Raw genomic sequence first — 22267 nt, 5'->3', positions numbered from 1 at the left:
TAAATCCGCTTGGCATCTTTCTTGGCCTTAAGACAACAATTCTGATGGCTAAAGATCCAAACGGGACACACACAAAAAAAAAAAAAGAACTGCGGCAAACTGTTCTCCACAGCCTCCACAATGATATGGGCCACCTGGGAGTGGAACAGACCCTTGACCTTGCCAGGACTCGGTTCTATTGGCCAAGAATGGCAGTGGATATGGAAAATAAAATAAAGACCTGTGGCCGGTGTATTCGCCGGAAAAGCTTGCCAGAGAGAACTGCTCCTCTGGTTAACATTCGGACATCACGTCCACTTGAACTCAATTGTATGGATTTCCTCAGTCTCGAGCCCGATACCAGCAACACCAAAGACATCCTGGTACTGACAGATCATTTCACCAAATATGCCCTTGCCATTCCAATACCAAACCAAAAGGCAAAAACTGTGGCTAAATGTCTTTGGGAAAACTTCATCGTTTTATATATAGCACAGCCCTACGGAAAGCTAAGATACTGCGCAGGACCCTCAAGCTCCCTGGCCATCGGTAGAGGACCCGAACTTAAAGGATAGATCACCCGCAGGGGCAAGAGGGGAATTTTTATATATATGACTCTTAAAATCCTCGAATATCCGAGACAGAACTTTTGCTGCTTAATTCAGCAACAGTTCCTAATTTAACAAGGTTTGGAGCTCTTTGCTCATTTAAAAGCCCCCCCCCCCCAGCTGTGTGTGTCTTGAGATTTGAATTGTTGCTTTTTGCTTTGAGACACTGTCCTTGCTTACTGTTAGGATGCCTGGGTCGTTGACCCAGGGTTTTTGAGTTTATGATATTATTTATACTTTCTAGTTTTTGGTTTCTTTGAGTTCTGTCTTATGGTTTATGTCTCTGTCTTCTTTAGTTGCTCTGTCTCCCCTATCACCTGCATCCCCTTGTCTAGTTCGCGTCTATGTGTATCCTTAGTTCCTATATCCCCGTGTCCAGTCAGTGTTTGTGTCTGCCCTGGTCCCACGTCTCTGTTCCCTCTGTAGTGCCTTCATGTGAGTCTGTGTCTTTGTTCAGTCTGTGTTATGTGTTTCCTGTTTTACTTTGAAGGTCTCTGTCTTATCTCAGTGTGTTTCAGTTTACGCTTCTTTGGTCTCGTCAGTTCTGATTTGCCCCAGCTGTGTTTCCCTCCTGTTATTCATTCCCTGATTGCTCCTTCTGTGTATTTAAGCCCTGTGTTTCTCTGTGTCCGTGTCGCGATCTACTGTTTATTTTGCTGTGTGTTTTGGCAATCCGCTGGTGTTAGTTTATCTTTGACCTTTTTCCCCCAGTTATGTTATGTTTGAGTTCAGCATTAAAGCTGTTTTGGTTTAAGTTCTGTCTCCGGAGTCTGCACCTTGGGTCCTATTCCTGTCTGCACACAGCCACACCTAACAGAAGATCGCGACCAGAACATGGACCCAGCAGACTCCATGTGGTATCAGCGACCCGCAGTTTCTGCCTTCCTCAAGGAGATCGTGAGGGAGGAAGCTGAGCATGCCCAGGAGCTCCAGTCACCTTTCTATGGGTCACGTTTGGCTTCGGGAGGGCCCCGCAGCCTCCAAACTGCCATGGCTACGGCCGAGCCAGCGCCTATGTCTCGGGCGATCAGGTTGAGCACGTGCTCATTCTCTCCGGTCGCTACACCTCCGCCTTCACCCCTGGATTACCAGTCCGACAAGAGGGTTAAGCGGCGGAGGAAGAAAGATTATGTGACGCCGGACGTTAGACTCACTCCGCTGCAGTCCTTCGCTCTGTTTTTGGGTCTGCCACGTTCTGAGCTTCACAAACTCTCTGATTCCTCATCGCAGCCCGGTCCGTTGGAGGATTTACAGCCCAGTTTGCCACCCCCCACTTCCCGGAGGAGGCGACGCTCACACCGTCACCACTCTTTTTCTGCGGAGCAACTCCCGGTGGTGAGTGATGATTGCTTTCGTTCCTCTGAGCTGGAAAGAAACTATCATATGAACACTGCTAAGACTGAGACTATTAAGACTGTTAGACGTGGTGGTGGTAGGAAGCTAAAAAAACATTTTAGAGGAGTCTGTGTTTGCTGAGCCTGCTCCTTCGCACCGTTGTGTTCCTGCTCCCAGGGCAGCTCGGGCCCAGCATTCCCCTGCACCTGTTTCAACGCTTCAGGTCAGGGAGGCTGAGGTCCAGCTGGTCCCTGCTCTGGTGTCTAGGCTGGCTGAGCCTCTGCCTGTCGCTGCTACCGTACCAGCTCCTCGGGTGGGGACAGCAGCTGCCCAGCCGTTGACTGTGCCTGTCCCGGCTCCCAGGGTTAGGATGACCGGCAACCAGTTAGCTCCTACACCTGTACCTTCTCCTCGGGTGGGAGTGGCTGGTGTCTGGCAGGTACCTGCACCTGTTTCTGACCTCGCTGGAGGCTCATGTGAGCCCGTCCAGCAGTTTTCTTTAGGATCCGTAAGCTCAGACAACCTAGCCCAACCGTCTGCTAATCCACCACCTCACGCACCATTACTACCATTCTTACAAGAGTCAATACACATTAAACTTCTCTCCATAGCTCAGACTTTAGCTCACCTATCAGCTCAGTCACCTGCTCAGTTCTCACCTCAGTCATTCACTCCACCGTCTGTTCCCGCTGGGGGTTCTGGAGAACCGCTTCAGCCGTCTCTTCCTGCTGGGGGGTCCGAGGAACCGCTTCAGCCTCCTGTCTCCGCTGGAGGGTCCGAGGAACCGCTTCAGCCTCCTGTCTCCGCTGGAGGGTCCGAGGAACCGCTTCAGCTGTCTCTTCCTGCTGGGGGGTCCGAGGAACCGCTTCAGCCTCCTGTCTCTTCCTGCTGGGGGGTCCGAGGGGGGCCCGTTCAGCCGCCTGTCTCCGCTGGAGGGTCCGAGGGGGCCGTTCAGCCACCACCGGCTCCGCCTGGTCCGGCCCCCGAGTCTGCAGCTCCGCCTGGTCCGGCCTCCGAGTGTTCAGCTTCGTCTGCTCCTGAGGTCTCCATGCTGTCTGTTCCTGCACGTCCGGTCCGGCCTGCTCGTCCTGCACCGCCTGCTCGTCCCGTCCGGCCTGCTCATCCTGCACATCCCGTCCGGCCTGCACGTCCCGTCCGGCCTGCACGTCCTGCTCATCCCGTCCGGCCTGCTCGTCCTGCACGTCCTGTCCGGCCGATGACTGGACGTCATTGCTGTCATGGACGGCCCCCTGAACCACGCCGCTGCCTCCCGCCCGGCCGGCCTCCTGACCTGCTCGGTCGCCACCGGTGCCTCCCGCCTGGCCGGCCTCCTGACCTGTTTTCTGGGCTATTGGACCATCAGCCTCCGGGCCGCCCCCCTGACCTGCCCGGGTTTGGACTGTTGTGCCGTTAGCCTCCGGGCCGGCCCCCCTGAACATTTTTGAGACTATTGCCTGGGCCTCTGCGCCTTTCGTGAGCTCTTTTGTTTGTTTGCTTTTGGACTTTGCCTGGGCCTTGGTGCTGTTGTTTTGGACTTTGTTCCTGTCTTTTGTTCTGTTGCTTTCTGGGCTCCAGTGTTTGCATTTTTTTTTTTTTTTTTTTTTTTTTGTTGTTTCTGGCTCTTTGTTTGGTTTGTTTCGAGCCCTCCATCCTGTTTCCCCCGCCGCCCACCCTGGTTTGGTTGTTTTTGTTTTTTTTGTTTTTGGTTTGGGCTGTCTGGAAGCCAGCCCTTAAGGGGGGGGGGGGGGGGGTACTGTTAGGATGCCTGGGTCGTTGACCCAGGGTTTTTGAGTTTATGATATTATTTATACTTTCTAATTTTTGGTTTCTTTGAGTTCTGTCTTATGGTTTATGTCTCTGTCTTCTTTAGTTGCTCTGTCTCCCCTATCACCTGCATCCCCTTGTCTAGTTCGCGTCTATGTGTATCCTTAGTTCCTATATCCCCGTGTCCAGTCAGTGTTTGTGTCTGCCCTGGTCCCACGTCTCTGTTCCCTCTGTAGTGCCTGCATGTGAGTCTGTATCTTTGTTCAGTCTGTGTTATGTGTTTCCTGTTTTACTTTGAAGGTCTCTGTCTTATCTCAGTGTGTTTCAGTTTACGCTTCTTTGGTCTCGTCAGTTCTGATTTGCCCCAGCTGTGTTTCCCTCCTGTTATTCATTCCCTGATTGCTCCTTCTGTGTATTTAAGCCCTGTGTTTCTCTGTGTCCGTGTCGCGATCTACTGTTTATTTTGCTGTGTGTTTTGAAAATCTGCCGGTGTTAGTTTATTTTTGACCTTTTTTCCCCAGTTATGTTATGTTTGAGTTCAGCATTAAAGCTGTTTTGGTTTAAGTTCTGTCTCCGGAGTCTGCACCTTGGGTCCTATTCCTGTCTGCACACAGCCACACCTAACACTTACAAAGATCTAGAAAACGTTTTTCTAGTTAAAATATTTTTATTATGTTTGATCGTTAGGCTTAGTTGAAAATCTCCATGCCACTGTAAATCAGATATCATCAAACACTGTGCTGAGAAAAAAACTAATGTCAAATAATGTAATATAAGGTAATGGTATTTCAAACGAGAGTTCATTAAGTTGCAGTCCATCAAATTAATCAAATCAGTTTTGGACTAACTTTATAATCAGATGTCTTCTTATTTTAGATTCTTAATGAATGGCCAGATTAGGTATCTATCCATTCATCTGTAAAGACTTGGCGGTCTTTATCCTTTAAGCATTTTGTGCTTCCCATTCTTCTGACTCCTCAGCACTTGGCTTACACTCTGCATGTATTTAGCTGTTGTGGCTTTTCCTAGCGTAGTGGTGGTGGTAGTGCCGCCCCTTCGGTTCTGACTACCTTCCCTGTCTTTGTTACCATCCGATTACATATCGTCAGTCTGAATTACATTCTGATGTCATTACTGTAGATCCTAGTGGTGTTGAATTGATTGGTCATATTCCCAATGAAGGCTCGTAGGGTTGTTTTGGTCTTATAAAGTTCTAGGCATACCAGGATCCATGTGTGAGGCATTGAGTTATAGGTTTCTTGTAGTCAGTCCAGACAGTGCACCAGTCTGGAGTGACTGCTCTGTCTACCAGGAGCTGGTGTTTAGCCCCTCAAGTGTTTCTCCCAAGTCCTTTCTGGGCCCTGCTCGTGTATTGTTCATTTTAGCCACTACGATGCCTTTCAGGAGCTTCCATGTAGTGCTGGGGCAGGTTATTGGCCAGTAGTTGGATGGGACTAGTCCCTTATGGGGGAGGACTGTCCAGCCTTCAGTTAAATATTCTGGGTCCATTCCATCCATAAGCAGCTGGTTCATTTGTGCTGCTAGACACTCATGGAATGCAATTAGCTATCATATCATGACCTGACACTGTCCAACACTTAATGCCTTTTTCTTGGATGTCACTGTGATAGCTACTGGATCCTGTTCAAGCAGGTTGCTATGATCTGCTGTTAGCTCTCCCATATGGTGTCCCAGTATTGCTCTGTCTCCCATCTTGGCAAGGCTGTTCTCATATTGTTCCCTTGCTGCTGAGAGTACACAATGGATGGTTCAGCGGAGAACAACTGGTTTATTCTGCTGACTTCTATCTCTCTGGTATACTTCTTCAGGTGGGTAACCAAGGCTACGACTCTTTGCTTGTTTCCAAGGCCTCAGGAATAGACACCTTGCTGTGTTTTTTAAGGCACTCCTTTCTTCATCACACCTTTCTGCAGTTCCGATAATTGGCTAACTTCCCTCTGTGCTGCCTTCATTTTGACCTTAGCCCAGCATCTTAAGGATCACTGTTGCCTGGTGTAGATCAGCTGGATGGTTTCAGTGAAGGTCGCATTAGGAATTGTCTGTAATTCTGCACTGACATCTTCTAATAGACTTTCAGAGGGTACCTTATGTAGTCTAAGTAATCAGCCACAAGGGTCCTGGTTTACAGACAATCAAAATAAGAAGACAGCCCACTTTGACCACAGTGGCACCACACATGTGCCTGTAGGCTACAAGGAAGCCATGTTTACTGGGTGGAAACAACAACAGTGTACAATATGCAGCAGAGACCATGACACACAACCTCTGTACACATACAAAATATGGGTTAGACAAATGAGATCCTCTTCCTATTAGAAGGGAAAGAATGGAGGTTTAGTGGACAAATTAGACTCTAAAACACCAAACCCATCTTCAAACGCACTAAGGTCCAGTTCTCTATATTGTGAATATTCTGAGCAGGAGTTTAATGTATGTTTTGCAGTACAGAGAAGACAGAGTCTCAGCATGCTGGTCAGCTAATTAAACGAATGCTTGGCCTCGGCAGCAGTTAATGCTTTTCAATTATGAATGAGAAAGATGGGGTGAAGAGGGCAGTGCAATCAATGGGAGGGAAGGTTGTATGGATGGACGTAGGGTTGGTGCAAAGACAGAATAATAAAGGATAAGAAATAAGAGAAAGAAATGAGAGAGGGGATGGAGGGGGAAATCAAAGAGAAGGACGAGTTTGAAATCACAAGCTAGGGGAAGAAAGAAAAGGAGAGACAGAAGGAGAATTGTTTTCAAACAAACAGGCAGAGGTTCACACTGGATGTTGTGTTGGTGTTTTGCTGCTTTGAACGAGACAGTAGAGGGTCTAATTTAGTGTCAGTCTGGCTGAATCAGGCCCTTTGGCAACATGGCACCCAGTGTTTGTTTTGGTCCACCTGACAGCCAGAGGCACCTCTGTTTATCTCTCTTTCTCACTGTCTTTCTGTCTCTTGTCACATCTTTGTGGGTTTAAAAGTCATTTTTCCTCTGCTGCTGTCACCTGTTGTTTCTGTTTGACCTCACATTTTGTTGTCTATCTTTAGAACAGAGGAGAATGCCTTTGTTTCTGTCTCTCTTGATCCTTCTCCTTTCCCTTCATTTGAGTCTACTGAAATGAGTCTTATGTAATTACCAAAACAATCTCAAGAAACCTAATAAGAGGAATTGAGCTCCAAGGCAGTTTACAAACTTATTGATTTTAGATTTACCATTCAAAACTCTCATTAATTTTTCAAACAGCTGATTTTCATTTCACACAGTAGCAAGCAATAGCAGCAGGCTTCTCATTTCTAGCAATATAAAGTGTGATCTTTAAGTATTGGAACTCTAAACACAGAGGCTTACATGTACAGCAGAGGGAGGGATGCGAGGGTGGGGTAGGGTAGGTACCACGAAATATTTTTAACCTCAAAATTTGCTAGCATTCCTAAAAAGTTACATTTTTAAAGTTTATTTCAAACCAGCATATTTCCCATTAATGAGCCCACTGGCACTGTCATTTGTAAGGGCCAATGAAGAGTCAAACTAAAATGACTTGCAATCATCTTTATATTCTTGTTTATATATTGTTGTAAGAACAACAGCAGAGTGTGGCTGAATTTGCTGGGTGATGATGTCAGACAGCAAGCATCTACAAAATGGCAAGACTTGAAAAACTACCTCCCTACAGCTTGCTTTAGTCCTATGTATGCCAGTTCCCGTTTTCCCAAATCTTTACAGTGGAGGTGGAAAATTCAAAGTCAGCACGATCCATAGATGGGAATTTGTGTGTCTTCTGGCCATTTGATTTGAGAAAATTAGAAATGGTCCATGTTTGATTTTTAATCTCTCTGATTCATATGTTGAGGGAGTTACTTGATAGGCTTGGAACAAATACACCTTTTCTTTTCCAAGAATGTTATAATGTTATAAATGTTATAAGCCTACACTAATGTGAAAAGATAAAAAAGCTGCTATGGATACACACTGCACATAGACAACAACTGAGTCCTATTTGTTTATCTTTTGGAAATATAATACATAAACAAGGAAGTTTTTGCTGACTGACTGATTATTTGTTGTACTGACAAGTATAACTAAATGATTTTACCCAAAAATAAAATGACTGTAAAATACACTGTTTATAGAACCACATTAGTCAAAATAGACTGGTATTTTATGACCATTGGTGGAAAATTATCAGCGAAACATAGGATTTACAATGCTATTCATTTTCTTCAGTAAGAAATCTTGTATCATGGCTGCTACTACTACTTTTACTTAGTTTTTGTTAAATAAAAAATCTCATCGGGTAATATCTCATGTTTTATTACTTATCTGAAGACCTGAAGGGACCAGACTTTTTTTCAATTATGTAAAAATCACTTTTACATGATATACTGTAACTAGAACAGTGCAAAAATACAACACATGCCAGTCTCATAACAATCAGCTCAGCTTAGACTTAACAGAACTGTGAACACATGCAGCTACAGTAGCCACGAAGAGGTGAACTCTCTCTGAAGGATACACAAATCTGTATCCAATGCTGCATATGTAGTACAGACACGTAAGCACATACTGTATCTATAGACAAACACACAGAGCAACTACAATCTCTACCTCGCACACACACACACACACACACACACACACACACACACACACACACACACACTGAATTAAATTAGTGTACAGCTTGGCACTTGTGCCTCTCTGGCCCCCAACCTGCTGGCTGATTCAATTTTCTGGGCAAATCTGCCGCCAGTGACCGCTAACATTCACCTTTAGATGGAGAGAGAGGGAGAATATGTGAGTGAGAGAGGGATGACTGAGAATGACTGAAAGAGAGAGACAGGGAGAGCATGGCTGGGTTTAGCAGGGTGGAAGAAGCAAAGAGTGGGTGAGGGAAAAAAAAACCCTGGACTGTTGCTGCATACTTCAAGAGTTAGCTGGGGGTGTGGGATGAAGGTGCGTGCCAATAATATTCCTGAAGGGAAGTGGATGGAAAGGAGAATCTGCCAACACTCGGGTTTACTCCAGAGAAAGCACTGGGCAAGCACAGAAAAAAGTAATACTTTAATTCTGAAAACAAATAAGCAAAAAAGTCTAATGCACTGTCTTATTATGATCTTTCTTGGCTCCTTGTTTTTTATTAATTATAAATGGAGCCTTTAGCTTTTTAAATGCAAATTTGGAAAAAAAAAGTTTTCAGAGGACTCTATGCAGCGCTGTGAAAACTTTACGCAAGCTCTCTTAAGGTCTCTCCACAACATTTCCGCCGGGTTTAAGTCTGGACTTTGATTAGGATGTAGCTTTTATTTCACAGATTCATTATGTTGTAGATGTACAGGGTGGGTCATTTATATGGATACACCGTAATAACATGGGAATCAGGGCTGGACTGGGACAAAAAATCGGCCTGGGCATTTTGACTAGAGACCGGCCCACCAAAAATGTGACGTCATTCAGGGGTAAAACCGCAAAGGATTCTGGGAACTTGTGGCAAGAGGTACTAGCGCATGCAGGCTTTCAATTGAACTCAGTTACACAGCGATAAAAAGAAACACAAAAAATGGCAAGAAGCTGTTGTATTATTAACTGCAATAGCCGGTGTTGTGCCAAAAAGTGATTGTCTGCCAAAAACTGATTTCCGGTATTTGCCAAAAACTGATTGCTCGTATTTAAATTGCTGTAAGTAACTTGTTGGGCTATAATATGTGAAACATATGTCAAATGCGTCCCTCGTGGATGACATGAAGTCATCTCTCCATCTCTCTCTGCTGCTCTTCTGTCTCCTCTGTCACAGATTTCTCCACTTTTGATGATAAATCAGCCTGGTGCAACATGTAAGGATTGGCACAATTTGTTAAGGTTTTGAGGAGTTTGAGAAACTAACCTTAAGCATAAAATAAAATTTACTATCAGTAACTTCATAGCACCTGGCCCAGCAGTATATAAACTCCGTCATGCTAGCTAGTACGCAGTACCAGTTATTCTAAGCGACTGTAAAAAGTCAGCACAACGAAAACAAACTACAACTAAACTTGGTTTATATCTGACACAGAGAGACAGCAGGTCATAACTTCTTATCTGAAGTTCAGTTCCTCTGCCACTATGACCGGCGGCCGCCTCGGGTCTTTCCTCCTCTTGACTCCCCTTTCCCTTATCCACCTGCTGGCCTCCACCACTTGCTGATGTTGCTAAATCTGTGGAAGCTATGCCATAGCTACCACCAAACAATTCAGTTATTTTTACACATTTGGCAACGTCTGCCTGAAGGGCTTGTTTCTTTTTGGCCCTAATTTTTTCTGCACCTCCATTTTCTTTAGTTCGTCTATAAGATTGCTAAACAAGGGGGGACCTCCTCGGCTGTAATTGGTCCAGCCGAGAGTCGATCATGACCAATTGGCCAATCCAACACCTTTCATTATTTATACCCTTCCAAAAAAAAAATAAAAAAATCGATCGGCCCATAAAAACAAAAAATCCCGATGCCCCCAGTCCAGTATGCCCGATGGCCAGTCCAGCTATGATGGGAATGGTTGGTGATATTAAAGTCCTGTTTGTGGTACATTAGTATATGTGAGGGGGCAAACTCCTCAAGATGGGTGGTGACCATGGTGGCTATTTAGAAGTCGGCCATCTTAGATACAACTTTTGTTTTTTCAATAGGAAGAGGGCCATGTGACACATCAAACTTATTGGTAATGTCACAAGAACAACAATTGGTGTGCTTAGTTTCAACGTAACTTTATTCTTTCATGAGTTATTTACAAGTTTCTGACCACTTATAAAATGTGTTCAATGTGCTGCTCATTGTGTTGGATTGTCATCTGGGGTCCCTCATCGAGGTGAAGAAAGTGGCATCATCAGTGGAGATAAGCTCCAGAACTGGGCAGGCGGCGGCAGCATTCGCTTCCCTGTGCTGGTGTGTCTGGAAGAAGAAGAAGAACATCTCATTGGCGACAATGATCCGCCTTTACCGAACCCTGATCCTGCCCATTCTACTTTACAGCGCGGAGACATGGACAATGCTCAAACACGACCTGAGCAAGCTCGAAGTTTTCCAAATGCGTTGCCTTAGATGCGTTCTCTGCGTTTCCCTTTGCGACCATCATTCGAATAACACCATCCTCACCAGCTGCGGCAGCAAACTGACGATCGGCGACCTAATCCAGCGCCGCTGACTCCGTTGGTTTGGCCACATTTGTCGAATGGACCCGAGCCGCTACCCCATGACCTACTCTGGTTGACCCGCCCCACCGATTGGAGGGTGCATCGAAATGCACCAAAGAAGACATGGATGAAACAAATCCAGGATGATTTTAAGGCCCTTCGACTTGACCTCGAGCAGGCAAGAACCATCGCCTTAGATCGAAAAGTGTGGAAGATAATCGTTGGTCAAGCAAGAGAACCTGCGGCACCTACAGCAGCGTACTGGTTGTGCGGCAGACCACCGCCGCTGGTCGCCCGCTAAGTACAAGAAGAAGTGTTGGATTGTCAATGCAACCCTCTTCTCCCACTCTTCACACACTGATAGCAACACCGCAGGAGAAATGCCAGCACAGGAATCCAGTATACGTAGTTTCAGGTGTTGCACATCTCGTATCTTCACACCATAGACAATTGCCTTCAGATGACCCCAAAGATAAAAGTCTAAGGGGGTCAGATCGGGAGACCTTGGGGGCCATTCAACTGGCCCACGACGACCAATCCACTTTCCAGGAAACTGCTCATCTAGGAATGCTCGGACCTGCACCCATAATGTGGTGGTGCACCATCCTGCTGGAAAAACTCAGGGAACGTGCCAGCTTCAGTGCATAAAGAGGGAAACACATCATCATGTAGCAATTTCAAATATCCAGTGGCCTTGAGGTTTCCACTGATGAAGAATGGACCCACTATCGTTGTTCCCCATATACCACACCAAACCATCATTTTTGTTGTGCCAACAGTCTTGGAGGGATCCATCCAATGTGGGTTAGTGTCAGACCAATAGCGGTGGTTTTGTTTGTTAACACCATTCACATAAAAGTTTGCCTCATCACTGAACAAAATCTTCTGCGTGAACTGAGGGTCCTGTTCCAATTTTGGTTTTGCCCATTCTGCAAATTCTGTGCGCTGATCTGGGTCATCCTCGTTGACATGCTGCAGTAGCTGGAGTTTGTAAGGGTGCCATTTGTGAGTAGCTAATATCCACTGAAGGGATGTTCGACTAATGCCAATCTCTCGTGACATGCGGTGAGTGCTGCGCTGTGGGCTCTTGCTGAATGAAGCTAGGACAGCCACTGATGTTTCTTCATTAGTGACAGTTTTCTTGCGTCCACATTTTGGCAAATCCAACACTGAACCAGTTTCACGAAACTTAGCAAGCAGTTTGCTAACTGTAGCATGGGAGATGGGTGGTCTCATAGGGTGTCTTGCATTGAAATCTGGTGCAATGACCCGGTTACTGCGTTCACCAGATAGCAACACAATTTTGATCCGCTCCTCACGTGTTAACCTCTTCGACATGTCAATGGCTGTGAACAAAGAGAAACTTGTAAATAACTCATGAAAGAATAAAGTTACGTTGAAACTAAGCACACCATTGTTTCTCTTGTGACATTACCAATAAGTCTGATGTGTCACATGGCCCTCTTCCTATTGAAAAAACAAAAGTTGTATCCAAGATGGCCGACTTCTAAATGGCCACCATGGTCACCACCCATCTTGAGGAGTTTGCCCCCTCACATATACTAATGTGCCACAAACAGGACTTTAATATCACCACCCATTCCTCTGTTATTACGGTGTATCCATATAAATGGCCCACCCTGTAGATGATGCTGTGCTTTCACTTACTGTCCTGACTCAATTTCAGCCACGATTTAGCAGTTAGACAGATGTCGGTAGAACTGACTCTACAGTATTTTGTTGTTTTTAACCATTAACTCCTCTGAATAACAAAGTGCAGTCCCTCTTTGACTGAAAAACAAGCTCAAATCATCACTGCTTCATCACTGTGCATCACTCTTGATGGAAATGGACATTGTACCAGTGTGGTGCTGGGCATTATGGCCAAACATCTCTACTTTTTGGACTCATCAGTCCAAAAGATACTGCTGCACATGTCTTGTGTTTGTTCAGATGTAACTTTGCAAACCTAATCTTAATCCTGGCAACCCTTCCAAATAAGCTTTACATGTTCAGCCTTTCTCTTATTGCACTCTTGGGAACTTTAACATTTACATGCTGACTGAGGACTGTACAGTCCTAGAGGCAGACATTAGGTTTTTGCAGTTACTCTGACCATTGTACAAGTCAGACTGTGAATTTGCTGAGGCGCCACTTCTGGGAAGATTGTGTCATCGTAACAATCATTTGAATGCTTCAGACCAGCATACTGCCAAGAGTTCTGCTTTTAGAAATGTGGTCACACTTACTGATGATCAGTGTTGTGTGTATGATAAAAAAGAGAGGGGCAGATAAGAGGAAGGAGAGGTCATCTCTCTGATTCTGTTAATTGGAGGCTTTTGGGAAAAGTAACCTGAATGCTGCAATTCTGTTCCTCCAGAGAGTATGTGTTAGCACAGACAAGCAGCAGATATCCTTACACACTGTCACACAGTCCCATGTATATCTTAGAAATAAAAATAAAAACATATATGTTAAATCAGCTTTGACACCCCCCCCCCCCCCCCAACTACAGTAGCTATGCAAACAACAACCAGTTTGATTCATGAGAACTACAAAAGTACAGATGTCTATTTTTCAGCCTGTTTTAAAAGATCAGGTGAGACAGGAATTAGCTGCACATAAAGCTATAAAACCTAGAAATGTGCAGATCAGAACCAGAAACTCAGTCTGTGAGTCTGGCTGACCTGTAAATTCCTCTAACGTTATATTTGTTATATCAGACATTTTACTAATATGCTTTCATTCCCTGATTTTAGAATTATTACTGATTGTCCAAACTCTTCTCAATTTATGTACTGTCTGCTCTCTCATTGAGCACAGCAGAGAAATCACAATGCAAGCCATGTCTGAGAACCTTTAAATTAGTTGTTGAGTATATAACATTACCAGCCCAAGATCTAAGAGCCCTGCCTCAGCACACAGCACCTTTTCCTGTTAAATCTATGAGTTAATGGGCTTTGCTTTTGCTTTCTGAAAACCACATCCCTTGTCATCTCTTAAAGGTGGATCTATACGAACTGTGAAAAAGGTAAAATGTCTCAAAGCAGACAGGCAGTCAGACAGAAAGCAGAAGAAGCAAACCGTGAGAAAGACAGAACGATACATTGATAGACAGATAGAATGACAGAGAGGCAGGTGTAGGGGGGGGCGTGGAAACAGAGGAGGTCACATATGCTCACTTCCATAGACATAAGCCCTGATTAAATTGAGTGTGTAGTAGCTGGCCGCTTTTCAGGTGTGTGTGTGTGGGGGAGAGTGTGAGTCCTGTAATATTGTTTGTAGTCCCATGGGCTGTAGCTGAGCAAACTCAATCAACTCCCACTCACCTCTGTGGCCCTCCCTCCACTGTCAGGCCAGGACTAGACACTGGCCTGGCTTCTCCTCTGAACTGAGCGAGAGCGTTTTCACTGTGTGTATGAGTATGCATTGTGTGTGCCTGTGCGGGGGCGTGTGTTCAGGTGTGTCCTTGAAAGAATCAAAAGCCTCTGCAGATTGAATGCATTAGTATGAGAGACAGGTTTTCAATAACTCTAGCTTGCACGTGTGTGTTTGTCATGCTTACAAGATTAAAACCAACATTTTCTTATTCCTACTCTATTTTTCCCCTCTGAGTTATTATTTTTTGTTGATCTGTCACCCGTATTGAATCCAAACGATGGGTTTACGAGAGTATGGGCATGTGCACGCGACCTCTACCATCGCGAACCTCTGGCCACACATACACACCTGTCAATCAGAGACATCTACCATCAAAAGCGTCTGCTGTGCTAATTTAAGGTCTACTTGCAAAGAGAGAAAAATCAGCACATGCAGACAGGTTGCACTGGCAAAGACAACACCAATCAATCAGCTGATCAATCATAATTGGCTTATTTGCATATTTGCCACATATTCAAAATCATCCTTCATTTATGCAAATGTGCAGCAGAAAACGAGCTCCAGGGAGAGAGGGAGAGGTCAGGACTGAACTTGGACCTGTTGGTTGCTGAGAGATCAAATTAGAGCTTTATTTAGATTTATGCAGATCTTAACAGTAATGATATACAGCAGGCACGGTGCCCTTGGGTGTCAACGAAGACATTAATGCATCTACGGCCAGAGACACACTGTCCCACTATTCAAATACTGTGTCTTTGAAATAAAGACAAACCTGTAAGCCTCATTTGTACTGCACCCTAAAGCAGGATTCATATATTCATGTCACTCGGGTCTCATGACTGAAACATTATACTGCAGGGCTCTCTCAGAGTATGTCAGACAGGGCTCTCTTCTAGACACTCTAAACCCACTGGCAAAATGTACTTTTCAAATTTTTTCTTAATTTTAAATATGTTCATATTGTCTATTTTGTAAAATGTTCAGATTGTCTATTCTTATTTAATTCACTTAATGTACAGAATTCACCTGCTTGCTTCATACAATGCTACTACTGCACATTCACCTAATGTATATAATATATAATGTTCTTCTTCTCTCCCCCTTTTGCACATTTCACTGCGTGTTATACTTGTATAACTATGCATGTGATGAATAAAGAATCTTGAAAAAAAAAGCAGGTAGTCCCACGGTTGCCCCGCCCCCCCCCCAAACAACAAACCTGAGTCACTTTTGCATTTTAAAATATGCAGCAAAGTCAAGATAATTCTAGGAAATTCTCCTGTCAGTGAAAATCTGATTTACAAATACACTAATAAACCATCGAGTAATGAGATAATTATACACAGTTTATTTACCACTACTCAGTGCTGCTAGCGTTTCATGTTGTGGGTAGTTGCTGAATTTATCACCAAAATCTGCTTTGCTAAATAATGACCTTGCCCAACAGCAAGCAGTTTTGACAGCACCTATTATTGAGGTAAGTGTGAAAGTCCAGAAAGGAAGATGCTGCAGGACTTAATACATTTGCTGTGTTGTAAAAAATATTTTTATTTCGCCGTAAGTCAAAGTGCAAACTGCTCCACAACGGGAATGGTAAAAAAAACAACAGGAGGTGAAGAACAGTGCAAACACTCTTTTAAAGGCCGAATGGGAAACAGGAAGACCGGAGAAACCAGAAATAATCTCACACAGTGCTTCAGTCATTTAGCTTACTAGCCAGCTCTGACTTGGCTTGAAGTCAGTTGGACTCAGCCCGGACTACCTACTGACTATGATCACTGGCTTCATAACTTTTAGGGACACATTGTCAACATGTAGCCAAGCGATGGAAGATTTCCAGTTTGGTGGCCCAAGGATTATCTCTTTGCACTTTACAGATGATGTAGTGCTTTTGTTTTCATCCACCAGGGACATGGAGCGCTCACTGGAGCATGTTGAAGCCAAACAATAGGAATGTTAAAGAATGAGAATTAGCTCTGCCAAAGGTGAGGCTAGGAGGTCGTCAGGAGAAAAAGGATGGAGTGCCCACTCCAGGTCAGTGAGGAGTTTCTATCCCAAGCTTTAACTATCTTGGAAGACAGATTGCTGTGGCATCTACAGACATGCACATGTTGTACTGGTCTTTTGTGGTGGTGAAGGAGCTGGCCAGGAGCCGTGGTAGTAACTGAAAAAATAAGACTGTGGCTATAAGCACTTGAAATGTCCTTCTTTGGTGTGTTGGCTCACCCTTTGAGATCATAAGCTCTGTCATTTGGGAGCTGCTCAGAGTTGCTTCTCCATACCAAAAGGATCCAGATGTGATGGGACAAGCATCTAATTAGGATACTCCTAGGCACTGCTTAGGTGAGGTGTTTTGGGCACCTCCTTCCAGACGGAAACTCTGGTGTTGACCCAGGACATGGTGAAAAGTTTACATCTCTCCGCTATCACTAATGCATCAGCGTCCCCAGGGAATAGCTAGAGGAGCGAAAGCCAGGAAAAGAGAGGTTTGGGCATCTCTTTGGCTGCCCCCACAACCCAGACCTGGATATGTTGCAGGAAAGGTTAGATGGACTTGCTAATCACAGTAATTTAAAAAACTGTCTCCCTGTGATGGGTCCCTATATCCCTATTCTTTAGGACCACAGATGTACTTGGCAAAAATGCACAGAGGAATTCTATATTCTCATGTTATTGGGCCATGACAAAGTGCATTCAGCAGGCCTACCACCAGAGTCATTGGAGGTATCATTGTTGTCGTCATCACCATCATAATCATCTGGGGTAAAGTGAATATACCTTGGGCTATATCTGTCCACCTCTAACACAAATAAACACATGGAAAAATTAAGAATAAGTGAACACGTGATTATCACTAACTACTATTACTATTTTTAAGTTTTTAATATAACTGGAATCACACTCTGTAACACTTTATTAGTAACGTCTTAGTCTATAGTGTTGATTAAATGCATAAAATTTTATGCAGGAAAATTATTTGGTTATATTTTCACCATATGATCCTATTACGGGCCTGCCTTTGATTTCAGATGTGATGCCAAAGAACATAAGGAAATGAAAATTAGATTTTAGATGGAAGAAAATAAGTCCTGCCCGCTGAAAGATTATGTGTATACGTTTTCACACTGTGCACAACTGTGTTGGTTACATGTAATCTATAAAATGTGTACTAAGATTTTATAATGCTTATATGTGGTAATGGCCAATAACATGATGATCTATAGATAAAATGTGTGTGTGCGCAAGCTTGAACAGTACTTACTGTCCAAGATACACAGAAAGGTTATTGGCTTCAAAACAGTTCAATATGTCAAATAAACACCCAGCTCAGTGAGCAGCTGGAGAACAGAGTGCAGAGAGGAAGAGAGCGAAACAGGGTAGAAGGACAGAGATGAAAAGCGATGAGAACAGAGGCAGTGAGAGCTCGGGGAGGGTGACAAAACTGGATAGAGAGGGCAAGAATGAGAGATGACTGTGAATATGAAAATAAAAGAGATAAGGACGAAGGTAAAAGGAGGAAGACTGGCATTGTCTTTGTAATTATAACGATTTCAAACATGTCTTCTTGTTCCAGATGCTTCAGTTAATGGACCACTTTATAGCAGAATCTGTAGCAACAATACATCAAAGTGTATAGATTTGAATTGAAGTTGTACAGTCACATCAAGGACGTCCAGATTTCTGATGCCATTCTACCAAAATGTCATTCCTGGTAGTTACAACAACCACAAATGCAGCCATAAAGAACTACGTGATTAAAAGCAAGTATTCCTGCAACAGATGGCTCGACAGCAAATAAAGCAAAATGTGTCGAGTCCTCCAAGATGCTTGAAACAAGCTACCAGCCAAGTAGTTTGAAGAACTGTGAACCAGTGCTATTTTACCCGTGACAAGCAGTCGCACTAAAATTTGATCTAGAATTTTTCCGTTTACTGCACTTTTTATTTGCATCGATTTAAAAACAGTCACACAGTGCTACATAGCAGGCTACCTGGGCAGTTGTCATAGTGACCAAGGACGAACTAGGAAAGACGGTATTATTTTGGACAATATGTCAGAGTAAACACAAGATGAACGAGTGAGCAACTGTAGTGCTGCAGTCAAATACAGGCGTGTGTGCGAGTGTGTGTGTGGACTATTGCCTGTGGGTCAGTGTGTGAGAGCGATCAGATTCTCTGTGACTCATACTGTTATCTGTCGCGTCACACTGACACCCATTATACCATCTGTTTATCGGGGCTTTGATAAATGACAGCTTGACACCAAAGATGTCACCCAAATCAAAACAGAAGGATTAACACTTCTGCTGAAGTCAGAGGGGCAGAGTTGGTGAGCAGGCAAGTCTAATCTTCAACTCCTACAAAGTATAAACACATGAGCAGATTCAGGACCCGTTTACACTGAAAACAAACTTAAATCCCGTTAGGCAGTCAGTAAGCTGAGAAAACAAACACACATTCATTTGAATCTCGAATAAGAACATCAGTTTTATCTGATAAGTAAATCATTTGATGACGTGTGTGTCCTGAAACATTTCATATAAAGACATTTCTCTTATGCAACATGAACAAAACTACTTGTACTGCAGAAACACATAAAGATACCAGAGGTTAAGCACTTATTACTGAGTGTGAAACAGAATTTAAGGTAGATGTATTGTACTTGAATATCTAATCACACACCTACACAAAGCTGCACACAGCAGCCAGCACCTCTGTCAACATTTCCTACTGATGAATCCATTTAGATGTGACCCCGACTGCGATGAAGAAAGAAGCACGACAAAGTAAGTCTGGGTCTGCGAGGACTGTGAATCCATATCTATGTATGAAGCCAAACTTTGTGTGTATCTGCAGGCTGTCAGTGAAAGACGGCACTGTCTTCTCAGTACTCTCGATACTTGGAAGCAAACCAACAACCTCTGCTTTGAAAAGTCAGTTTAAGGCTGCTCCATTCTATTAAGTTTACTCTATTTAATTTTTCTTTTTTATGTCAAGCACTTTGTTGCTGTTTCTGCTTTCATGTGGCGTCCTTGTTCCTGTGTTTTGTGTGAGAGAAAGTGGGTGGGGGAACGAGCTGTACCTGCCTGTGAAAGCACGCAGAGAATTATAGGTCATGCGCAGGGACGATGAGTAAGCTTCCTGAGAACAAGACGGTGCCTTCGTGTTTTTGCATTTATGTTTTTTTTTTATCCCTAAATGAGACAAACACGGAATTGGACACTATTCTTCCAAGATGAAAAAGTCACTTGTTTCGTTTTGTGCCCCAATTAAAGCAGTAGTACATGTGACATCAGCAAAAGTGAAAGCAAAGGGTACAGAGGAGGTCAAGGTGGATCAGTGGGCGAGGAAAGTGCTGAGGATTATCACACAAGACAACTTCTCGTTTCCTGTTTCGAAAATGCCAGCTGTTTCCTGCAGGGTTGTCACATAAAACGGTGGTACAGTTATGATTGGAGCATTTCGGAAGACAAAGTTTTTGCTGCTGTTTAATTTGTTTTCAGCAAAGGTCTCAACAAACAGGGTTGTTAACAGATGTTTTGATGAACTTGGTGAGTCACATAATACAACATAGAATCAAAAATGAGAAACCTTTTGAGCTCACGTTTCTATTTCTGTTTTAAACATAAAATCTTTAGAATTTCTGCTGCAGCAAACAAACATTTATCAGCTGGGAATGAAATTTTCACAGAGCGCTATCATCCTCAAGAACAGAGATAAATGATTTTATTAAAACTGCCCATAGAGACAAGGTTACAGCTCTCCTTTATACACACTCACTCTCAGCCGTGACCACGTCTTTAGTTTTATTCTCTCTGCTGCTGTCGGCCTCAGGCTAACAGCTACCAGCTCATGGACTTTATGTCTTTCATTTGAGCTCTTCTTCCTACTGTTTGTTGTTTAGACTTAAACATTTATAAGTAGATTTTTGGTCACCTTACATGGGCAGTATTTATGCTGCCGGCTTTATCTGAAGGTTTGAGTCATTGCATGAATTTAGAAAGAAAAATACATAAGACAGAAATAACTCATTAGAACATGCGAGCACACGCGCACACATGTACATCTATCTATGGGATGTTGCACATTTTTTTCTTACACAGATTTAAATGAGTCAATGCAATCAGAAGTGTGCACTCGAGAGAAGACAGGAGGATGCTGACAGTATGACAGAGAGAGGGATATTTGACAGGGAAGAGTGCAGACTGGCTGATGCTGAGCGACCATCTGCCAAAGTTTTTCTTCCCTGCACTGTGGTTTCTAAATGATAGCATCTTACTCTCCAAATCTCTTTGTTGCACAGTCACAGGTACACACTCTCTCTTTCTCTGTGTGTCTTTGATCTTTCATCTCTCTTTCCTATCAGTCCATCACCCAGTCCCTGTAAAAACACAGCCTGTTAATGGTAAGAAGGAAAGCGAACAGTAGATCCCACCTGTGCTATGACTCACATGTTAACCCCTAACACAAGGCTTTAAAGCCACTGTTCACATGCACCGAACACTTTCTGCACCATCCCTGGTGATTTTGTGCATCCCTGAGGGTTGTGTGTCTTTATCTATTTGATTTCTAGTTTTGACCTGTTATACCACTTGTAACACTGATGAAGCGCTAATGAATTAATACAGGCTTCACAAATGATGAAATCCCTGTGTTATTAGCTGAATCACATGGTGTTACTATTAGCAAACGTACTCGCGAAAGCGCCAATTTGTTGGGATCCGTTTTTGAGTGCGCGTTCCTCTGCGCCATATGCTTCCGGGTAACAAGAAAGCAACCTCATTCACGTATATTTTTGATTGGCAAAGCTAACTCGAAATTTTGAGAAAAATAACTCAAAATCTCGAGTTATGGATACTAGCTGTTTTGTTTTTATTTAGTGGCGGAAACGGGCTTCCATACCAAGCGCTGTTGTCCATAAACGGGGGAAATGGAGTGTATGATTGTGGAAATCAGTGTATTCAGAAAATGGGGACAGAGCGTCGTCGTTGATAGCTTCCTACCAGTCCAGTGGAAGCTTCAATGCAGAATGAGTCCTGCTCCTAGCCGTTCATTGGCTCGCCATCCTTTTCCATACCCAAAAAGGTTCAACTGGCCTGCATTAAATAAACAAGGCCAATAAGAAATCACAAGAATAATACAAAATGTCAGTCAGTTAAGCTAAATACATTAAGTTATTCTTGTTCCTGTGTACACAATTTATAAATAAATAAACAAACAGTACCAATAAGGATTTAACTAAAACATTTCAACTGCTATATACATATTATATAGCTTCACAACATTTGTTATTCAACAACTATCAGTCAAATCAAAAATCAAAATCAAATTGTTTGGACCAGCAGCAGCCAATTAGCGTCAGCTGGTAGCAATACAAACAGTCAATTAAAAGTTCAAACTCACCAATTCCGTTCTGTTCAGTGCACAACAACATTATGGCTCTGGCTCACCGTAATCAGCACAAGTTAGCTGACCCGCCGGCGCCTCAAAATCACATGACCAATTTAAGACGGCACAGCTACAAGATGCAGCATGTCAGAGTCTCCATTTCAACTTGGGTCGAAAGACTTCAAACTACATACCAGTTTTTGAATTGTGTCGATGGGCCACGTAAAACCACACTGAAAAAAAGGGAATTGGCAGGCTTTTGAATTTGCACAAATGAATTTAGTTAATGCTACACAAGCCTTTCATGTTTCTCTTATTTACATTATTAAATAAAGTACCATTTACTTGATTATAAACAATACTGAGACTACTCATTTTTCTTGCATTGATTTAAAGTGACTAAATTAGAATACTAAAACCATTGTAATCATGTTTGACCACAACCGGAAATGATGCAATTTATTCAAAGACAACAACTAAATATGATTGGATAATAAGACCTAGAGTCTTATCCAATAAGACAACAACATAATTTAAGGAGAGCGCGATTGACCGCCAGATTCTGGAAGACTGTTTAGCCACATGCAACCTTTGGCACTGAGTCAGGCATACTGAGAAGGTAAGTAATTTAAATACATTTGTTTT

The 22267-nt window shown here is 43.4% G+C and overlaps 1 long non-coding RNA gene across 1 annotated transcript in view; it reads right to left on the bottom strand.

The window, feature by feature from the left end:
• Window positions 1–21676, bottom strand: part of LOC309710153 — a 37390-nt gene extending 15714 nt beyond the window's left edge. The window contains exons 1-2 of the long non-coding RNA XR_014277667.1: window positions 21638–21676; window positions 21238–21330 (exon numbers count right to left, since the gene is read on the bottom strand). This is a non-coding gene — a long non-coding RNA (uncharacterized lncRNA). The remainder of the gene's footprint in view (window positions 1–21237; window positions 21331–21637) is intronic.
• Between the last annotated feature and the right edge of the window lie 591 nt (window positions 21677–22267).

The sequence above is a fragment of the Aulonocara stuartgranti genome, assembly GCF_965226115.1.
Source record: "Aulonocara stuartgranti genome assembly, chromosome: 7".
In the NCBI taxonomy this organism is placed as follows: domain Eukaryota; kingdom Metazoa; phylum Chordata; class Actinopteri; order Cichliformes; family Cichlidae; genus Aulonocara; species Aulonocara stuartgranti.
Note: the sequence above shows the minus strand (reverse complement) of the source record. Positions and strands in the feature narration are given on the sequence as shown.